Source organism: Zootoca vivipara, chromosome 9, assembly GCF_965207765.1.
Source record: "Zootoca vivipara chromosome 9, rZooViv2.hap1.1, whole genome shotgun sequence".
NCBI classification, from domain to species: Eukaryota; Metazoa; Chordata; class Lepidosauria; order Squamata; family Lacertidae; genus Zootoca; species Zootoca vivipara.
Window position 1 is genome coordinate 24,287,528 of NC_142592.1, and position 22,071 is coordinate 24,309,598.

The following is a 22,071-nucleotide window of genomic DNA, read 5'->3' on the forward strand; positions in this document are numbered from 1 at the left end:
TATTAAAATGAAAATTTGTAAATGTGGAGAACCAGATTTAAGACTGGGAAAAATGAGAAACGGAAAGAAATAGAATTGGCAGATCTTTTCATTTCATCCCTACCTGTAGGCATATTTGAATTGGTTTCCCATATGGGTGACCTGGATGAAATGCTGGCATCCTAGCTGGCAATGCTAGCGTCCCAGGAGATCCAGTGTTAGAACTGCACTAATGCCTACTCTGGGCAAGCATGTTCAAACGATTCTACAGCTACGTAAAGCCCAGTTCTTGTGGAAGTGCTTTTTGTAGGTTGAAATATATGATCATATTGCTGCCCTCCCCATGCAGTTAGTCTGCACATACTTGGCATGTTTTGCTGCTATTGTCTGGTATTGTCTGCTTTATATTCTTCTACAAACACAGGCAGTCTTTGTTTCATGGTATTAGGGTCACTTTTGGGGGAGTAGGGTGAAGGAGCAAATTGGAATTTAAAACTACCTTTACAAGATAGCAAAAAGTGAATGATAATGTGAGCTTACAGTATAAGAAAAAATGTGTGTTTTTAGAAGGCTTGGGCTCCCTTAAATATGCCTGCACTGCTAAGTGACTTATTATTATGAAGCACCAACACAGAACAGCCTGGTTATTTCTTCTTCGTCTCCATTGCCTAGCAACTTGCATCATAAGCAGAAGATACCTCCTGATTAGGTAACACTGTTACTCTGCACCTTGTGGAAATTCTGAACCAGACAGTATACATTTGCAAATAGCATTCTTTTACTGTAACAAACTAACTTTGAGTGCCCAAAACTTGCTGATCCATTCATGCCAGATCATTCGGGTTCCAATGACCAATTCCAGCATAATCAAGTTTTTTTACTGAAGTTTCAGTCCACTTTTACTACTTTGCCTAGTTTGGTGATCATAAAACATGCACATATAAAAATTCTAAAATGTATACAAATAAACAGCCATGTAAAAATATGTAACAACAAGTATTTTAATTGGAGTTTCTTCCCGCTAAATAGTGCCATTCACCACTCTAAGTTTCATTCTGTATCTAGTATGTTTCAGCTGTATTTATAATTCTCATGGGCTTATCCTCAAGTCAAGACTATCCTGTGACATGGGTCACTACTGTTTCCATATTACAGGTGCATAGCAAAGTTCTTGTTTACTCATCGCCACGAGTGGTACTCGCTTGATAAAAAGAATGACTGTGCCATTCCCCCCTATATCCCCCTTGTCTAACACGGAAGGAAGATATTCAAGTGAAGTCTCTGTGCAGTTGAAGGGAGGCACATAAAACCACTGCAAAAACAAACAAACAGGCACACTATTGCATCCACGCAATCAATATCACATCAGTTCAGCCCAAAGCCTGCAGATTCTCAAGAGGTCCTCAGAACCCAAAACAAGATTAAGAACATAATCATTCCCCTCAAGTAGGACATGAGTGCAATATCCATCTCCTGCCACCGCTTCCCACAGACTGGTATCCAGGAGCATACAGCCCATGACCGTAGAGAGTTTATGAAAAAGCAGTACCAAATTCAGTGAAAACAAGTCTAAAAAATGGCAGCAGTTGAAGCTCTGGTTTGGAAACTTTTCTGTTCATAGTTTGAATGGCTTCCCACTAACAAAAGTTACGTTATAGTAAAAATCCAAGCTTCCCTCTTCATTTCAACTATATTTCAACTATATTTGGAGGGAGGGAAGAAGGATGGAGTATATATATTATGTTTTGTCTTGTTTTGTTTATATTAAAATCAATAAAATTATTATTAAAAAAATACAACTATATTTGTTCAAATTACATTCTTTTAATGTTCATAATCTTGACACTGGAAGCCACAACAATTGAAATGCTTGTGTTCTTGGGAATTGCTTTTAAATAATTTGAAATAATGTTGACTTTTTTAGCAAAATAAACAATCAGAAATGTACTTCTAATTAAAATGTTCAAATCCAATAGAGCTTGGGGACATTTTAAGAAAGGATCAAAATGCCAGTCTTACATTTGTACATTTTTCCCCAAACTCCAAAATTCTGTATTTTCCCCATTTCAAATCTCCTTCAAATGGGAAATAACAACAAATATATATTGCTTCCCCATGTGTTTTGAATTTTCTACATGGGTAATAAAGAAAAATGTGTTTGGTCTAAATATAAGGGTGATTTCTTCTGTGCCCTAATATGAAATAAGTGGGAGGGGGAGAAAATAAAAAAATGGCAATTTTAGTTGTTAGACTCACAGAAGACTCACTAGATTTTATTGTTTTATCTTTTTGTAAACAACTTTGAGGTTTTCTATAATCCAGCAGGGTATCAATTTTATGAAATAGGATAGAAAGGTCTCTTGCTAGGATACTCTCTCCCCCTCCTGATCAAAGACATTTTTTTAGTTGTATTGTAAAAGAATCAGGAATATTATGGCTTATTTTCACTGTGTTGTTGGAAAGAACTAGATGACCCAAATGCGCATCAGGAGTTCTTCCTTTTTTAATAAAATGATATGGATGCAAACCCACCTGCAGCAAACAATTCTCTTATTATGGGACTTTTAGAACAAATACTGTAAGTGTTGGGACGCGGGTGGCACTGTGGTCTAAACCACAGAGCCTAGGGCTTGCTGATCGGAAGGTTGGCGGTTTGAATCCCTGCGACGGGGTGAGCTCCCGTTGCTCGGTCCCAGCTCCTGCCAACCTAGCAGTTCGAAAACACGTGAAAGTGCAAGTAGATAAATAGGTACCACTCTGGCAGGAAGGTAAATGACGTTTCCGTGCACTGCTCTGGTTTCGCCAGAAGCGGCTTAGTCATGCTGGCCACATGACCCGGAAAAACTGTCTGTGGATAAATGCTGGCTCCCTTGGCCAGTAAAGTGAGATGAGCGCCGCAACCCCAGAGTCATCCGCGACTGGACGTAATGGTCACGGGTACCTTTACTTTACCTTTTTACTGTAAGTGTTACAACCAAACATTTAATAATAATAATCATCATCCTCATCCTCATCATTCCTGTCACTCAAACAATGGCTCCTTTATTATAAGAAATTGAAGGATTATTCACACCCACATCCACACAGAGAGGGGTGGCAGTGATTAAAGCCTAACAACAGATTCTGTTTTATTACTACCTTTTACAAACATTGTAAAATTCAAAGAATATTTGGACTTGGTGTTCTAGTTAAATTAAATACAAGTAAAATAATATTTGGGCTTTTATTATGCTGTATAACCAGGAAGGGCTGTGTGGGTGTTCTCTTCCTCACAGTGCTGAAGCGAATGAAACATTCACCCGGAGAGATCTGTCATGCGCCTCTTTTCTTTTTCTGGCACAATGGATTAGAAAGATCTGGGAAAGGTTGGTACTGGACCATCCTGCTTTGTGGAAGAGATGGGAGAATTTCTTATCCCCTTTAAATAGTCTACTTGCAGCGCTGTTGGCTTTTGTTAAAAAAAGGCACCCAAAACGATTGTTTCGACTGCGAATTCTATGACAGAGGCCTGCTTTGTCCTGCACTCTACGTTGGGATATTAGAGTATTAACATGCCACTCTGAAATACTAATGGAGAGTACATAATACCTTTTGAGGTTGCCAGTAATCCAACTACGAAGCAGGACTTTCAGAACTTGGTATAACACTTTTGTAATTCTGCACCAAGTTAAGGTAAATTCGGCATCACAGAAACTCAAATTATGAACATGTGGTAAATTCTCAAACACCTGTTTAAGATCCTAGGCAAAAGATGGGTCTTCTAACATTACAACACTGGCTAGACAAGGAGTAGTCAATGAAGTGCCCTCTTGATGTTGATGAACTACATCTTCCAGCAGCCCCAGTCAACATGGCCAACAGGATTTGTAGCCCAATGTGAGACACCATATTGGCTGCCTCTGCACTAAACTTAGGGAAAAACTGAATCCAAATTAGGGCAATTCAGATGCAGGCTCCATTAGTTCTCAGTAAAAACCACCAAGAGTCTCACGACATATCAAAGACTTAACAAATTCATTCTGGCATGAAGTATCGCCGACATGGGTGTGGGGTTTGAGGAATGGAAACAGTGATGTCAGAGGAGAATGAAATGCAAAGAATACAAGACTGTGTTAATTACATTCAAGCTTAAAGGTATGTAAACTAATAATAGAGACCATTCACGAAGCAGTCAGATACAAACACGCCGACAATGGCCAGCTGATTAACACATCAAAGGATAAAACCCATTATTTTGATTCAGGCTACAGGTGACAGAATTGAACATCTGATCGGTCTTAATTCAGAAGTTTCATGATGGAGTATTGACTTTGTCTGGTTTCACTTATGGGTGAAAAGATGGGCAGTGAAGGTGGACATTAAGAGGAATGGGGACCGGAAGGACTGGAACGTCCAATCCTTTCTTTTCTCCAGCTCATCAAATCTGATAGTCATTTGGGGATGGGAGATAGAGAGCATTAATGGAGAAGAGGACTAAGGATCTGTGCTGAGCCATTATCCACAGAACAAGCAGAGATCCACCTTCATTTTCCTCCAGTTTATGCAGTTCAAGAGGCACTGAGCTCTTGGAAACTCAGGGCTTTGGTTCAAATGGAGCTTTCATGAAATTTTGATTACCAATCAAACAGGAACAATTCAGTGTGATAGGCTAACTTTGAGCTGTTTCTATGTTTCTGGCTACAACCAAAATAGAAAATTTCCCAGACAACCGTTCTGCATGAATCTTCGGTAGGAAGAGTTTTTAGATGGGTAGTTAAATTAACCATGCCCTAATCATTTGGATTGTTTATTAGGCAAAAATTGACTCCTACCAACAAGCATGGTACTGGCTGCATTAAGAAACATGCAGTGACAAACATTATGTTTTGAGTGTTGCTTTGCTCTGTGTTAGTTTTGCCCAAGTATTCACATTTCTAAGTGTTTAATAAGCAACCTGTATGCCACATCATACTTTCCAAATGATCTGCTGATCCTTTCTTTTCTTTTCCCAACACCAGTGCTTTTCCGGTTTGTGTGTGCCAAACACAGTGGCAGTAAACAAGCAACCAACACCAGCCAATGAGTTACTTAGTAATAACATATGGGTGTGCATGCCACCAAGACATAGAATCATAGTTGGAAGAGACCACAAGGGCCATCCAGTCCAACCCCCTGCCAAGCAGGAAACACCATCAAATATGGCTTGACATATGGCTGTCAAGTCTCTGCTTAAAGACCTCCAAAGAAGGAGACTCCACCACACTCCTTACATGCTAACAAGCATGGTGGTACATTATTAAAAACAAAATCAGCAGCCCAAATGAGATGCTGAGAATCACAAAGAACATGAAGACTTACAGCAGAAAATTAGGGGCAAGCTCACCCTGCCACCCATTTAATTGGATGGAGGAAATAGGCTATCCCAGGGGTCAGCAAACTTTTTCAGCAGGGGGCCGGTCCACTGTCCCTCAGACCTTGTGGGGGGCTGGACTATATTTTTTGGGGGAAATGAACTAATTCCTATGCCCCACAAATAACCCAGAGATGCATTTTAAATAAAGGGACTACATTCTACTCATGTAGAAATACCAGGCAGGCCCCACAAATAACCCAGAAATGCATTTTAAATAAAAGGACACATTCTACTCATGTAAAAACATGCTGATTCCTGGACTGTCCGCGGGCCGGATTGAGAAGGCAATTGGGCCGCATCCGGCCCCCGGGCCTTAGTTTGGGGACCCCTGGGCTATCCTCTTGTCAGATCTAGAAACTGAAGGTGTCAGGTCTGATTTCTACTGGTCTATGTGATGACTCACCTAGGACTGCAGGTTATAAATTCCTATAGGCTGTGATTTTCTCTCAGGCTCCAGTGTGAATCACTCAGGCAAGCAGCCCATTTGCTTCATTTGAACTTGTATGGCAATAGATAATAAATGATAATAATATTAATAATAAGAATAATAAAAATAATTTATTATTTATTCCCCAGCCACTCTGGGCGGCTTCCAAACAAAATATTAAAATACAATGGTCTGTTAAACATTAAAAACGTCCCTAAAGTCAGCCTCTATGTCAGACTGGGAGGCATTAAATGCTGCTTGCTTGCAGGATTTCTCCTTACGGCAGAATTCCAGAGACTTGTGTCTCTTAATTTGCACTCTGTGCCTCTTGCATTGTCTCCTCCCAGTTTTCTCTGATGTCCCAATGTAGAAAATGCTGATGGTGTATTTGCGTGAAAGGTATAATGGGGACAGGATGGGGAGAGAATTCTTGCAAATGTCCCTCTTACCATCAGGGATGAGGAGAATCTAAGCAGATGTTCACCCCTTTTATAACCCTTCCCTCCAGTTTCTAGAACCACATATCAAAAGACAATAGTGTCCCATGAGTGCTACATTTAATGCTCAGGGTTATGAAGATTGGTTTACATTTAAAAATATTTGATCAGTTGCTTCAAAACTGCGGGATGACCACTGTCACTGACCTTGAAAACTCCTGTTCTCTAAGACTCTTCTCAAAAGTATGCTGCCAGTAGCAATGAATACAGGGGGCAACATGGGTTTATGACTTTTTCTATTTGCTATCTCATGTACTTGGCAATAATGATTCTCTGCCTCTAAATTTTAAACCGAGGAGAAAATATCTTCCACTTTTGAAAAGAACAGACCTACTGTGTAACCAGATTATAGCATGGTGCTGATTATTTATTCAGAAATTACTCTAATGTCCCATCAAATTGCTTCAGGATGGCAATATCTCTCCAATCTAATTTTAATGTCACATTAGCACTAAAAAAATAAGGTCAGCCAAGAGGCAACCATCAAGTCCAACAGCACCCAGTAAGATTGCTAACCAACAGCTTTCTCATATATGATGTTGCCAGAACCATTTAAGAAACCCAAAAAAACTCTGAACTGCTTCTGAACGTCATTAACACAAAATGGAAAATGGAAGATTACAAAATCTAATGTAAATATTCATCAATTATGGGTTGCCCCCAATTCAGAATATAAAAGAGGAAATTCAAACACCATTCTTAGTACAATGGTACCTTGGTTTAAGAACAGCTTAGTTTATGAACAACTTGGATTAAGAACGCTGCAAACCCGGAAGTAGGTGCTTTGGTTTGTGAAATTTGCCTTGGAAGCAGAACATGTTCCGCTCCCTGTTGATTGTGTTCCATTTGTAAATTGAGTCCCCCGCGGCTATGGGAAAGCACACCTTGGTTTAAGAACACTTTGGACTTCCGGAACAGATTAAGTTCGTAAACCAAGGTACCACTGTATCACTGATGAAAAAGGAAGGGGATTCTAACCCAACGTTAGAAACCCATTAAAAGCAGAACAGTCTCCATGATTGGCTAGAATAATGGAGTTACAGTACTGCTTCACAAGCTTTTGCCTATTGACCCTTAAGATAAATACTGTTTATGACTATTTACCTATTTTTATTGGTCAGCTACTTTAAGGATTCTATATACTTAAAAAGTTGGATATTAGCTCTCTAAATAATGTGCTCTGTTTCTGATGTTCAGAGGGTGAGCACCATTGCATACACATTCAAAACACTGCTACGCCCGCACACGCAACAGAGAGCTCAGCAGGACTGTATGAATGCCAAGTTTTGTAGTGGTACAAAAAAAATTCTAGAAGAGAAATCCTAGAGGGAGGACCCTCAAAACAACCCAGTGAGTACTGAGTGTGCCCAGTAGTCATGAAATTCTGATTAACTGTAGGGGGACAATAATATTTATTTTAAAAAAATCAGAAAAGAGGTGGTGGTGGTGGAAAAGAGCGGCTGAATTCCTGAAAAGAACACTCCGTATCACAACATCTTGACACAGCTCCCACTTTGTAAACAAAGAAAACTGAGATCAAAAAACCCTACCTAGAAAATTAGATGCTGGTGAACAGGACTGTAATCTACCATGCTCCCTGTCATACAAGCTTTTCTGTTTACAGGGAGCAACATTCAATTATGTGAGCCCTCATTTGGAACCTGAAATGATGCAGCCCAGAGGAAAAGTGGACAGTACATTTTAAAATGAATCTCCCCGTGAGCCCACGGGGCCTGCTCCTTGCTTATCTGGCCCATTTCTACCTGGTCTGAGGGGATGGGGGCTTGACTGACTCCAGCTGCAAAAGCTGCTCCTAAAAGTGCCAGAAATAATTCATTGAGAGCCCTGGGATACCTGCTCATCTGTCTTATTTTCACCTGGCCTGACTCCAGCTACAAAAGGCTGTTCTGGATGTCAAAAGCCGCTATTGAAGGTGCTTTACTGTGAGTCCTGCTCCCTGCTTGGCTGGCCTACAAAGGCTGCCCCTCAAAGTGTCATCGGATTGAAAGTCCCACAAGACCTGTTTATCTGGGCTATTGTGATCTGGTCCGAAAAGGGGAGCCTTGACTGACTCCAGCTACAAAGGCTGCTTCTGCTGTAGAGAGCAGGAGGGTGGGGTATCACTTGTTGCTGATGTCAGGATTTAGTTTTGGAAATGCATTGTTTTTCCTGTTAATCTGAAGTATTTTCTGGTATTTTTGTTGATGGACCTTGGAAATTATCAAAGGACTGTTTAATTTAATGTTTATTCATTAACAGATGATATGTTATCATTGGTTTATCAATTATATGGCTATTTAAACTTCATGAGCTAGATTTAAGTTACTTTGTTTTCATTGTCCTTGTTACTGCTTTTTTGTTTTGTTCTACTTGACTGTGTCCCAGGGAAAAATAAGAATGAGCTCACATTAATAATATACATTTAAAGCACATGGTTCCCCCCTACCCCCCCCAAAAAAAACCCTGGGAGCTGTAGTTTAAGGGTGTTTGGAATTGTAGCTCTGTGGGGAAGAATTACAGTTCCCAAGAGTTTTTGGGGGAGGCTAGGTGCTTTAAACACATGGTGTGGATGTGACTCAATTTAATTCATGCATTGCTCTTGCATTACAAACAGCAATTTAGCATTTCTAGAAAACTATTTTGATTTCTTTGCCATTGTAAACATATTATATTTGTTAAAGTTTAGGGTCAAGTTCAAGGTGCAACTCTTTTGCATTCCTGACATTTAGGGTTAAAACTGTTCAACAGAGAGGAAACAAAGAACTTTTGAGCTGTATATAGGATGGTTTTTTTGGGGGTAATTGCATATGGTGTTGGCCAATAAATGGAAGAATAAGATATTGCTTGGGATACTTGAGGATTTAATTTGATAAGCATTTTAAAGTGAAACTAAGCTGACCGACACTTCATAAAGTAATATGTGGATCCTTCAGATCTCACTTCTTCTAATCTTGCACTATAGTTCTTGGCGGAAAAAATAGTACTACCAAAATGTGTATGAAAATTTTCTCATATACCATGGCTGGAAAAACAATGCTCCTCTGAATGAGTACTAAGCTAAACAGCAGCTGCCTAGTCCCATACTGTACAGTATATGGAAACCTATGGTTTCCAGCAGTTTTCCTTAGGTGAAAGCAAAAATACACATAAAAAGCACAGTGAAAATTTAAAGCATAATTTGGGAATGAGGAAAAGATGAAATGTCACGGAGGGAGATGTGAAATGTACCAATTATTGCAATAGGTTGACTAAAATATACTTTTGGACTGAATTATTTTCCAGAAATTCTCTACAGTCACAATGACAGTATTATTGGGAGGGGGGCAAAAAATCTCACCAGGATGTTTAGAATGCACTAATCCTTGTCGGAAGAATCAGCATGCTATTTCTCGAACGCTGCATTAGTGAACGACTGAATCCTGGAACAGGGCTTTGTAGGGAAGTGATTAAGGATACTACTATGAATTTATGTCAAAGCCAGATAGAGGAGCAGATTCAAGTCTGTTCAGCTAAAATGTCATGAAAGGCCAGGCAGATCTCTTTTACAAATTCCTTGACTGCAGTATGTTAACTCCGCAAGGGCATGCTCCTGGTTTCATTCAACAGAGATGTTCAGGCACCAGAAAACCCAAGCTTAATATTCAGATGTAGGGATCATTACTGGCGATTACACAAAAAAGCACAAAAGGTCAACAACTCATAATGCTATCTTGTCATCCTTTTCAATCACATGGCTAGCTCCAGCAAGCCAACAAACATTTTATAAACATAGAATCCAAGAAGTATGAAATGCCAGGATCACTTCTGATCCTAAACCACTAAGCTTGAGGTTGATTGCACTAAATTTAATACAATTTAAGTCAAAGAAATAAAAATGGCCTGCTCATATTTTAAACATCTATTACCGGGCCCAAAGTATCCCAGATGCCTGCCATTCATCCCCGATGATGATGATGATGATGAGATACCCAGGAAACTAAAACTCACCATTTCTACAGTTCTAATCTCTTCTGTTATAACAATTGGGCAAGTTTGCATAAAAGAAGAGAAACCAAAGCGATCTTCCACATTGCCTTAAATATCCGTAATCTACAAAGCACTGACACACTGCTTAATTCACTGGTTCAAATAGTTACAGATAGCATTCATAGTCAGGTATTGAGGGGGGGGGCAAGAGGCAGAGAGATGTGATGCTAACACAGGGAAATTATTTAGCATAGTTTACATGCCAACAAGGACTAGTTTTCAGTACACCAAGCATTCATGTTTGCAATAGATGAAACACACAGTTTGTCTGCTCTCATTTACTGTGATACTTCCAAAGATTTCCTGAGTCATAGCTGTATTGAGTAAAGCAATAACATTTTGTGCCACCACCTTGAACACCAACAAGATAAACACCCCAAGATATTTGAAAGGAAAGGAGCAGAAAAATAATGAAGAATGAAACTGTGGGTGAGTTGTTCACGTGTCTGAGAAACTGGTCCATTGCCTACTCTGGATTCCCCCGAAGGAGAAGGTTTGACGTTTGGGGGTTCTTCTGGATCCAGGAATTGCCTGTCACCAACTGCATCTGGTTTGGCAACTGCAGGCATTCATGGATTGGGAAAGCCTTGCCAAAGTAGTTCATGTGCTGGTTTAACTTGGTTACTTCCAAGACTGCATTACTGCAATGCGCTCCATGCAATGCAGCCTCATGCTTGATCCAGAAGCTACAGTTAGTGAAGAATGCTGCAGAACAATTGCTGACAGGAGAACACTTCAATCTCCCAGGACATTCTATACAAGATCTCAAAGTAGCTGTCTTACTACAAAATAATTTCAGAAATAGACTGGAAAGAGAAGTTGCTGAATTGCAGCTTATCACCAAGCTTAAAACCATGGAAAGACCTGGTTTGAACAGAGACGTTGGATTCTTATCTCATTATACATGATAAAGCGATCTTCAGACATCTCCCCCCTTGCTTTTTCATGCAAGACCATTTGCAGTCATTTACAGTCGTCAACAGCTATCAGTCAGTCAATCACCCATTTCCACAACCCTTCTGAGTGATACCCCTCCCCACCCTTTCTCTACATATGAGCATCTGGGGACTTCTATTTCAGTGTATCTGAAGAAGTGTGCATGCACACGAAAGCTCATACCAAAATAAAAAACTTAGTTGGTCTTTAAGGTGCTGCTGGAAGGAATTTTTTTATTTTGTTTCGACTACATCAGACCAACATGGCTACCTACCTGTGACAGGAGTGAGGTCTTGTCAGCATATAAGACCTGTGCTCAGAGATTTGCATTGGTTGTCGATTTGCTACTGGGTCAACCTGGGACCAGTTTGTCTTGCTAAACCAGGCATCCCCAAACTGTGGCCCGCCAGATGTTTTGGCCTACAACTCCCATGATCCCTAGCTAACAGGACCAGTGGTCGGGGAAGATGGGAATTGTAGTCCAAAACATCTGGAGGGCCGAAGTTTGAGGATGCCTGTGCTAAACTGTCAAGCAGAAGCAGCCCCTGGATTTTTAGGAATCAAGCTTTGGGTTGATTCTTACAAATCAAGCTGTGGAAAACAAGTTCTGGATTTCAAATGTGAAAAACACCTATCTAGGGCACAAACTACTTCACTGGTTTATTATTTAAGGCATTCTCTTTTTAAAAGCACAAAAAACACCACTCTTTAACCAAGAGTGCTGCTATAGTTTTATTCTAGTTCCTATGTTCTGTTATCCTCTGAGTTATAAGAACAAAACCAAAAACACAGACTGATCCTTCACAGTCAATCATAAGCAACTCTGCTAATGACTGTTGAGGAGAAAATCTCAGGAGAAAACCCCCTGTATGGTTTTATCTACACACAGAGACTGTGAGATGCAGGTTTTGAGTTTCAAAACACAAGGAGCTGAATGCTGCAGCTTCTGCGCTCTCTATAAGGTTTCTGTCTCTATTGGACACCCAGAAAAATGGAGATTATCCTCCATTCATCCTTTTCAAGCTGTGTGGCCATTTCTATTCCAAAATCCTCTTCACAGATGGAAACAATGCTTTAGGAAGGGGCTTTCAAGTTTTTGGCACTATTTTAAAGCCTGTTAGTATTGTAATGACATTTTCAGAGAAAAACTCATATTCTGGAGAAATCGCAGAATTCTTACATGGGTTCAATTTCCCCAGGCCTACTTTTCCTCCTTCAGACAATAATCTCAATATTGCTGGGTTGATTAGAAGATTTCTTTGGGGGGATTTATTCTGCAATCCTACTTTCTTGAGACACAGCAGCTGCAACTAAATCCACAATGCTGACAAACCTCCAAATTGTGATGACGTTGAAATCCCATAATGTTAAAAGTCAGACCATGTAATGCACCCCAGCCTTCTCCAGTCTGGTGCTCTGCAGATGTTGTGGGACTCCAGCACCCATCTGCCCCAGCCAGCTTGGTCAATGCGAGGTTTATTTATTAAGGTATTTTTAATATATAATCATAGGGACCCAGGTGGCGCTGTGGGTTAAACCACAGAGTCTAGGGCTTGCTGATCAGAAGGTCGATGGTTCGAATCCCTGCAACGGGGTAAGCTCCCATTGCTCGGTCCCAGCTCCTGCCCACCTAGCAGTTCGAAAGCACATCAAAGTGCAAGTAGATAAATAGGTACCACTACAGCGGGAAGGTAAACGGCGTTTCCGTGTGCTGCTCTGGTTCGCCAGAAGCAGCTTTGTCATGCTGGCCACATGACCCGGAAGCTGTCTGCGGACAAACGCCAGCTCCCTCGGCCTATAGAGCGAGATGAGTGCCACAACCCCAGAGTCGGACACAACTGGACCTGATGGTCAGGGGCCCCTTTACCTTTACCTTTATATATATAATCACCCATTCTCCCACAACAGTCACAAAGCAACAAAATATAGAATACAATTATTAAAGCCAAATTCAAATAAAATGCTTAGGTTTGTCTCTGGTGTTAGACATACCCAGAGTAGACTCATTGAAATCTACTGACATTACTCATTTGGGTCCATTAATTCAAATGGATCTACTCTGAGTCAAAATAAGTTGGATACACCTCATTCATAACTATTATAATAGCAGCATCTTACTTAAAATGGAGGGTGAAGATTTCTAGAAGAACTCACCTCTAGAAGGCTGGCAGGAGAGAGACATCCTCACCTGTCACAGCAAATACCGTGTTTCTCCAAAAATAAGACACCGTCTTATATTTATTTTTCCTCAAAACCCCCCACTATGCCTTATTTTCAGGGGATGTCTTATTTTTTTCCTCCTCCTCCTGCCACAGCCGGCATTGCTGCTGCGCCTATCACTATGTCTTATTTTCGGGGATGGTTTATATTCCTTGACTGCTTAAAAATCCTGCTACGGCTTATTTTATGGCTACGTCTTATTTTCGGAGAAACAGGGTATGTTGTGGAGGCAAGGTGCACTTCAGTGGGGAGACCACCACAATGGGGCCCCACCAAAATGACCCTTTCATGGGTCGCTACACTGCTCACATCATTCAGAGCAGAGAACACAAAGAGAACCTTACCTACTGATCCTAACAAACAGGCATGTACATAGTCCAAAGTATCTGGAGGGTGCCAGGCTGAGGAAAACCAGCCAACATCATTGTAATTATTCAGCTTAAAGAGGGAGAGGACAAGTGGGCAAGTTCCCAAATGGTTTTATGACCACCCTATTCCATCAATGCCTGAGTCTAGATTCATGTATTGAAATGGTTGTAATGGACCATAAAGAAGGCTGATCGCCGAAGAATTGATGCTTTTGAATTATGGTGCTGGAGGAGACTCTTGAGAGTCCCATGGACTGCAAGAAGATCAAACCTATCCATTCTTAAGGAAATCAGCCCTGAGTGCTCACTGGAAGGACAGATCGTGAAGCTGAGGCTCCAATACTTTGGCCACCTCATGAGAAGAGAAGAATCCTTGGAAAAGACCCTGATGTTGGGAAAGATTGAGGGCACTAGGAGAAGGGGACGGCAGAGGACAAGATGGCCGGACAGTGTTCTCGAAGCTATGAACATGAGTTTGACCAAACTGCGGGAGGCAGTGCAAGACAGGAGTGCCTGGCGTGCTATGGTCCATGGGGTCACGAAGAGTCGGACACGACTAAACGACTAAACAACAACAACAACAACATGGTATGAATGTGGCCAGAGTAGTGTCCCTCGATCACCACTCCTGTGTGGTACTGCTATACCAGTTACATTGCTTTATGTCATGTACCTTGGAATGTAACAGGCATAGCCAGTGCTATTTTTATAGAAAAAGAGGTGCCAGAACTCACCATGAACGCCTTCCTTGTTCTCTTGTAATGGCAATGGTGCCCACCTGAAAGGTGCCAGAAATGAGTTCTGGTGAGTTCCGGCTGGAAAAAAGTCCTGGGTATAACGGGGGGGGGGGGGGGTCCTACTCAACATGGGATGTACAAAACATTTCTGAGGCCATACATCTTGAGACAAGACAAATACGGGTGGCAATGATTCATGAGAAACGGCTGTAACAGTTGCTGGCTGTTGGTTGGTTGGTTGGTTGTGTCCCCAAGAAACACCCTGCATCCTTGGAGCCAGCTGCCCAAGTCTGCCATCACTGGTAGTCCCCCTGGTGTCTACATATGGAAAGTCATTTGTGGCTGAAGACAACATAGTAGTTTAGAACAGCAGGCTTTCAATAGCAAGAATTGCACTGAAATTCTTTATGCCACTTATGTTCTGCTTCAAATACCCAGGGTCTCCCCTCCCTGAAAAAAAGAATACATCAGAAATGTAGGACAGGACAGCTATGATAAAGCTATTCTATTTAACTGTCACTTGAAATTGTTGCTAAGCTTTTTCTGCAGTTGAACTTTAAAAGAGAAGCATATGGTTAGATCGTGGATGGGGAAGCTGTGGTCCTCCAGATGTCATTGAACTCTCATCAGCCACCATGGCGACTGATCAGGGATGACTGATCAGCACTACAGCTTCTCCACCCCCAATATAAATGAAGTTCAAAAGAGAGGCTTCCAACAGCTTAAGGCAAGGATAGCTGATGCCACACCCTCCAGGCGCACTACAACTTCCATGTTCCCTGTCCATTGGCTTTGCTGGCTAGAGCTGATCGGACCATCTAGAGCAAGCATCCCCAAACTGCGGCCCTCCAGATGTTTTGGCCTACAACTCCTATGATCCCTAGCTAACAGGACCAGTGGTCAGGGATGATGGGAATTGTAGTCCAAAACATCTGGAGGGCTGAAGTTTGGGGATGCCTGATCTAGAGTCAAATATCTAGAAGGCACCATGTTGACTACCCATAGCTGCCTTAGGCAGCCAGCCAGAAGAGTTTCGTATCATTTTCAGACAATACTAAGGCAAAAACAGTGATGCATTTCTTACGAAGATATTCTCTGTGCCTTTGCAAGTCCTCGTAGAAAAATAAAATAGAAAGATTTCCATCTGATTCTTTAACAGTCAGCCATTCCAACTCAGGCTCCTGGTTTTGAACCAAGTCCAACTTTGTAGTAATGTTGATGGATATGAGTAATAATTACATATTTTCTTCTCTGTAAGTCACTTTGAGAGAGCTGTTTTTGCTGAAAAGTGACCAATGTGTTTATTAAATAAACACCAAAATAAAGGCAGATATGAATAAAATGGGCATTTTAGACAGCACAAGTATTTTGTGATAAAAAGCAGAAAGGCAAATTAATTAAACTACTGGAAGGTATTGATGGGTTGCAGATTTCCCTACCAATAGACATGATTTGACAAATCCGTGGGAAGTAAGAGAAAAGTTAAAGAAAGTATGGATTCAATGGTTTTAACAAAAGGAAACCATCCTGCTCTTGTAATTATGTCTAATGTTGTTTTTAAAAAAAGGAAAGAGAAGAATAATTACGTACCCTATACAGGCCTCACCAGAAATGCTATTTCCTCTTTGGGACATGTTCCAAAAAAACAATGTAACCAATTTAGAAATTAACCAGATGCCAGCAACAATGATAAGCAAATCTTTGGGATACATTATCAAGTTTGAGAATTACCCAGCCAAAATTTGATATTAATTCATTGATTTCCACAGGAGTATTAAGCACTTGCTGAAATCTCTCTCCCTTAAACTGCTTAACTGGTTGGATTACGAGGTTTCTTGTTCTCTATTCACCCATCCTATGCGTACAGAATCTCTTAATCATGCTTTGCTAAGGAATACATTATTTGAAATTACACACATACATTGACTCTGTGAGAATGTATTTGATTGCTGTGCATTATTTTGAACTTAATGTTTTGTTTGATTTGAAGTATTTAGCAAAAAGAATGGTTTGCTGTTCCTGAAGGAATTTTATATGCATATGTCTCCATGCTGATCAGGACGAATGTTAAGGTCCTAATGGAGCTTTGTATATTCAGTTATGATAATAATATAGGATAACAAGCATGGTTCAGCATGTTACGGGGGGGGGGGGATAACCTCCCTAGTTTTCAAATTGTGGCAATCCACTGCATTTGATATAGTTACTGATTTGATCATCCCTGCCTGATGCAAAAATAAACCCAAGTGGCTGATATCCAGTCACATAGAAAAATGTGCTAAACCACAAGAATCTGAACTATGTTTTGATTCCCGGGTAGGAATCTTGATATCTATTTAATGCAGTGTTTGCCAAGCAATTACAAGTTGATTAATCACATGGATTTTAATCAATTAATCAACTGCATTTAAATACAGAGCCTTTATGAGGAAAGTTCCTTCTACTTGCTCCCCTGCATATAAGTTACTCAACAGCTGGATAAAAGAAAAGCTACCACCCCTTGTTTGAAGGGAATATTGTCTTTCATATGCTATTTCCCATAACACTTGAACCAGGGTACAAAATGTTCCCTGCAGGATTCCAGTTGATCTAGGTCTAAGCAAAGATAGTGACATTGATTTCAACTGACTCAATTGCTTGTTGTTCTTATTGCTAGAAGAAAGGCCATAATGGTTTCATTCCAAGGCACAAAATGTCTGATAGCTTTGGATAAAAATGGGAAGAAAGTTATCTGATTATTCTCCCTTAACCTTGGCACAAGGAAGGAGAGGGTCCATCTGTACAACCTGCCCAGTCATTTGCTCTTCCACATCAGCCCTTACCAATCAGCTGGGGGATGAATTTTAATCTGAAACTCAAACTATAGGCTGCAGTTTGAGCATCCTTACTTGAAGGTCCACAGCAATCGATGGGACCTACTTCTAAGGAAAGGTGTCTACTTGGGACTGTGGTGTTAACTGATAAATCTACCAAGCAAATTCCAAAAAAGCTTGCAGCCATATTTTACTTTGAAATAATTGCTTTGTATCTCACAAATAAAAAGAAATGAAAGGTTGTATCCAAGTCATACTCAGAAGTAGACCTCAGAAGACCTACTGAATTCAATGGACTTACATTAGCCACTCCTTTGCTTTCTGTGGGTATGCTCAAAGCAAAGGAAACAAAATTCAGGTACTCTTTGATTGTACGCAAAAGACTTTGCAGAAGTTTGCATCTATATTATCGGCATCTCTCCTAATCACTTTTATGTGAATGATAAGGGAGAGGGACAGATGTAAACACTAATAATTGCAACCCCACCAGTTTTATACCAACATATATATCCCCCGTTTTTCTGATTATAATAGACTCCTGTTTACATAAATAAAAAGGGACTATATAAATAAAGGGTCATTTTTGGCATTTGTAATCATTACTTCCTTGCACATTTTCCCTTCTTCCATTTTGCCTGGGGCCTACAGTACCATTGGGTTACAACCTACATACTGCTCACTGTTACCTAAACTTAATCCCACCTGTCCCAGCCAGCATCTGACTCACCTCCTTCTTTACCGAGTCTGATTATTAACCCACCTCCATGCAATTTCGACATCCCGCCTTCTCCCAACATATTGCTGTAGGGAATGCATGTCTTCCCAATTACCTAGCCAGGTTTGCAGCTCCCTACTGAGATTTGCCTCCGCCTGCAATTCGTTTCCCTTTTTTATGTTTTCTGTCTTGGCGCCTGAAAATGTGCTGCTCTTAAAGGCCCACGGAAATCTACCCCAGCTGCCCCCATCTTTCTCTTTGGGGCAAGTAGGGATCTGCCGTTTGCTGTATCAACTCCCCTTGAACTGTAACGCACCTCCGCTTCCTCTCCTTACCATTTTGCCCCTTCCTTTTCAACCCCGCATTCTACTCTTTCTATCCCCCACCCTAACTTCATTTTTAGAAATCTGGTGCCAGAGGCTTTCCTTGTCGCCACAGTTGAATATCAAAGTTTCAACAGCAAAGGGATTTTACGGAACCGTGGAGCCTCGACGTTCTAATATATGGCCATTATTTTCTGGAACGTTGTCATGTATAGGGGACACTGAATAAATCTCAAAATAATCGCCACGCCACCCCCCAAACAAAAACCTATCTCCAGAGTTTGCCAATACGTCGCTTCTCTGTCTCTCCCCTGGCATTTCATTTCACTCCACTCCCGTCAGAATCCCATTCCATTCATAATTTCGCACGTTACGAAGCCTACCCTGACGCGACGGATCTCCCCGCGTAAGATTTACACCGCGATGCCCAACTCTTCGACGTAAATCCCTCTGGAACAGAGGGCGGATTGCTTCCGAGTAATCGTGTGTAGGATCGCGCGCATAATCCTTAGGGCGTGCGCGTGTTTAAAGGGTGAACGAGACTCCGAAAACTCCCTGCCCTCCCTCCCGGGTCAAAGCACCCTGAGCAGTGTTACGTCTGGACGGCGAAAGCGCAGCACGAAGGACCCTCCAAAGGACCACCCCTTCGGCCAAGCTTACCTCTGATCCTGAAGGTGCGGGAGCCAGTGCTTCATGGCAAAGAGCTGCGGAGATCCGGCGTGGGACCAGGGGCCTGGGCTTTCGCGCTGCGCCTCCTCCCGCCGTGCATGCTCCTTTTCCCGGAGTGCGCTGGAAGTTTTCGAGATCCGCAGGAGGGAGCAAGGAGGCGGCGGCAGGGCAGGCGGCGGCGGCGGCAAGCGAGCGAGCAATCTAAGCGCGCACAAGGCATCCCCTGCGCACCCGCTCCGTCGCCTCCGCCCACCTATCCGAAGCGGATTGGCTCTCCGGAGTCGGGAGCCTCGCGATTGGCCGAGCGAGCCGGGCTCGAACCAGCGCGAACGGCCCTGGCGACAGAGCGCGTCGGTGAAGCTGCCGGAGAGCTCGCAGTGGCGGGAGCGTTTCGATTCTCGCGCCTGGGTTGGCTTGCCAAGGGCCGAATCCTTAGCGGCAGCGCAATGCCAGGGGCGAACTCCAGGCGCAGAATCGTTCGCCCCCGCTAGAGATGAATGGGGCGGCGCCGCGCAGTCGGTGGTGGAGCGTTCCGCACGTGGAGAGGTCCCCCAAGGGAGGTTTGGGTTGGAAAAGGCTCTAGAGGAAATTGAGCAGCGGGTGGGGAAAGTTTTTATATTGCATGATAATGATGATGATGATGATGATGATTTATTACTTATACCCAGCCCATCTGGCCGGGCATGCCTAGCCACCCTGGGCGGCTCCCATCAGAATATTAAAAACACGATAAAACATCAAACATTAAAAAACTTCCCTAAACAGGGCTGCCTTCAGATATCTTCTAAAAGTCAGATAGTTGTTTATTTCCTTGACATCTGATGCATGAGAAGCAGCCAGCTAGCCAGACCGTCAAATAATAAGACCATAGCAATTTCTCTTCCTTTGCCCTGCCAGCAGATGAAAGAGGAGGGGATGACGGGTATCTGAAGAAGTGTGCATGCACACGAAAGCTCATACCAAAATAAAAACTTAGTTGGTCTTTAAGGTGCTACTGAAGGAATTTTTTTATTTGCCAAAAGGAATGATTGTGAAAATATTACCGAAGTCTGCTCCTGATCTTATCCTCCCCCATGTTCTTGGCTGGAAGGGGTTTGGGTGGTGTGTTGGTGCCTTTCTGTCAGCCTTCATTTGCAGAGAGGAGCACCACTGTTGGTGAAGGTTCTGTTATGGAGGATGCTCCCGCTGTGTACATATGGATGGAAAGCTAAAGGCAACAGCAGGCAGAGTGTCCCAAAATGGGTTGTTGACAGAGTTGATCACCAGAAGTTTTGAATCCAGCAAGAGGTTCAGTCTCCTCAGCTACATCAGTATGGAGCTGTGTGTGTGTGTGTGTGTGTGTGTGTGTGTGTGTGTGAGAGAGAGAGAGAGAGAGAGAGAGAGAGAGAGAGAGAGAGAGAGAGAGAGAGAGAGAGAGAGAGAGAGAGATTCACTCTCCATCCTAGCAAGCAAGTCCCCCTGGTTTCAGTTGTGGCAGATCGTCTTCTCTGCTTCTCCCATGCTCTTTAGGATTGAGTGAATTTAAAAACACCTAGGCTACAACTGCCTGAAGACGTCTGATGAAGCAAGAGGCTACTTTTTATTCTCTTACTCTTTACGTTCTCCAGGGTTCTTTCCGCTGATGCAAATTAACACCTGTTTTGGAATGAAAGCTGCAATCCAATAGGGTGTTAGCTTAAGCGCCATTGAACTCGGTAGGGTTTGCTTTTGAGTAGGCCTGCATAGGATTGTGCTATTGTGCTCTTAAGCAGTATGGATATAATAGACATACCTATTATTAGAATTCATGAGGCTCAATATGTACATTGAATTTGCACATTGTATGTAGGACCTGTGATATTACTTTGTTTTCTACATGGGAAGTTCTGCAGAAATAAGGGATTAAAATTTAAAATGATTAACATTTTAAATAATAAGCTCTGCACATTTAATGCTTGGATCTTACTGTAAGAGACTGTGATGTTCTCAAGCAAGGGACACGGAGCTCAGTGGGCACTGGTTCCGTAGGTATAAGAGGGCAGAAATTTTCTAAAACAAGATATATAATTTATCCAGCAGAGTTATCACCCAGCGTTTGTCCCAATGGAGCTAAGCATACTGCGGGCTTGTTTGGATTTTTGTGATGGGTTTTCATCAGACAATAGGCGATTGCAATCGTGAGCTGATCATGATGTTCCCAAAGCCTGTGCCTGTTCTGAAAAAAGCAAGGTACAAGCCCTTAAAGTCAAGGCCAGATGGCAAGCCTTCTGATTGTGTTCATGCAAGAGTCTTCCTAGAGGGCAGAAGCAAAGCCAGAGAGGATTTCCTTCCAGCTAAGCAGAGAACTTCAGTGTTGCTGATGCGTTTTACTAACCATCTGTCTTGTGGGCTGTTTGTCTTCCCGGACTGATTTTGTTGCTGCTATTCCCACCGCTCTTCCACTCAGGCTTCGCCTCCTGCACTGATAGGGGCTTCCCTGTGTTCCTGGGAATTAAATGAAGCAGCGATGCTTCTTAATTTTCCCAGGCACTTTCCCTAGCGAGCTCATCAGAAACAGAAAATACAGACGCTTCCTGCTATATGAAACATTCGCATTTCATAAAGCTGGCCATCGTGCTGCATGGCCCTGATGGTGCATGAAAGCCCCTTGATCGTGACTTTAAGCAGAGCATTATATGTGGAAATGTCCTGATGCACTTCACTGTTATGTTAAGGCAGAGTTTATCGCTTGGGGGGCTTGTCCCTTCTCCAAGTCACCTTGCATGAGGTAGGACCCTGCTGGTGTGCTGCCTTCCTGGCTGCCTCTTGCTGGGACCAGAATGGGGCAGGGAAAGTGCAGAGACATCATGGCTCACTGCTGTCAAACTGGTGTTCCCCCAACATTGCCACCACCCTCCCCTGTCCTTGCTGTCAGTCCGGAGGGTGCAACAGTGGGGGCACCCCACCTGCATTCCGACTGGTTGCTGTTAGATTTTACTACAAGGTCTAAA

The 22,071-nt window shown here is 42.3% G+C and overlaps 1 protein-coding gene across 2 annotated transcripts in view; it reads right to left on the minus strand.

Moving 5' to 3' along the window:
* AMIGO2 (adhesion molecule with Ig like domain 2) overlaps window positions 1–19,373 on the minus strand; it is a 30,599-nt gene extending 11,226 nt beyond the window's left edge. The window contains exons 1-2 of one of the 2 annotated variants that reach the window (XM_088676664.1): window positions 19,094–19,303; window positions 14,580–14,623 (exon numbers count right to left, since the gene is read on the minus strand). The gene's annotated coding sequence lies outside the window, so the exon portion shown is untranslated. Of the gene's footprint in view, window positions 1–14,579; window positions 14,624–19,093 lie in introns of both variants that reach the window. The other variant, XM_035128480.3, reaches the window with a different exon arrangement.
* Window positions 19,374–22,071: the final 2,698 nt, after the last annotated feature.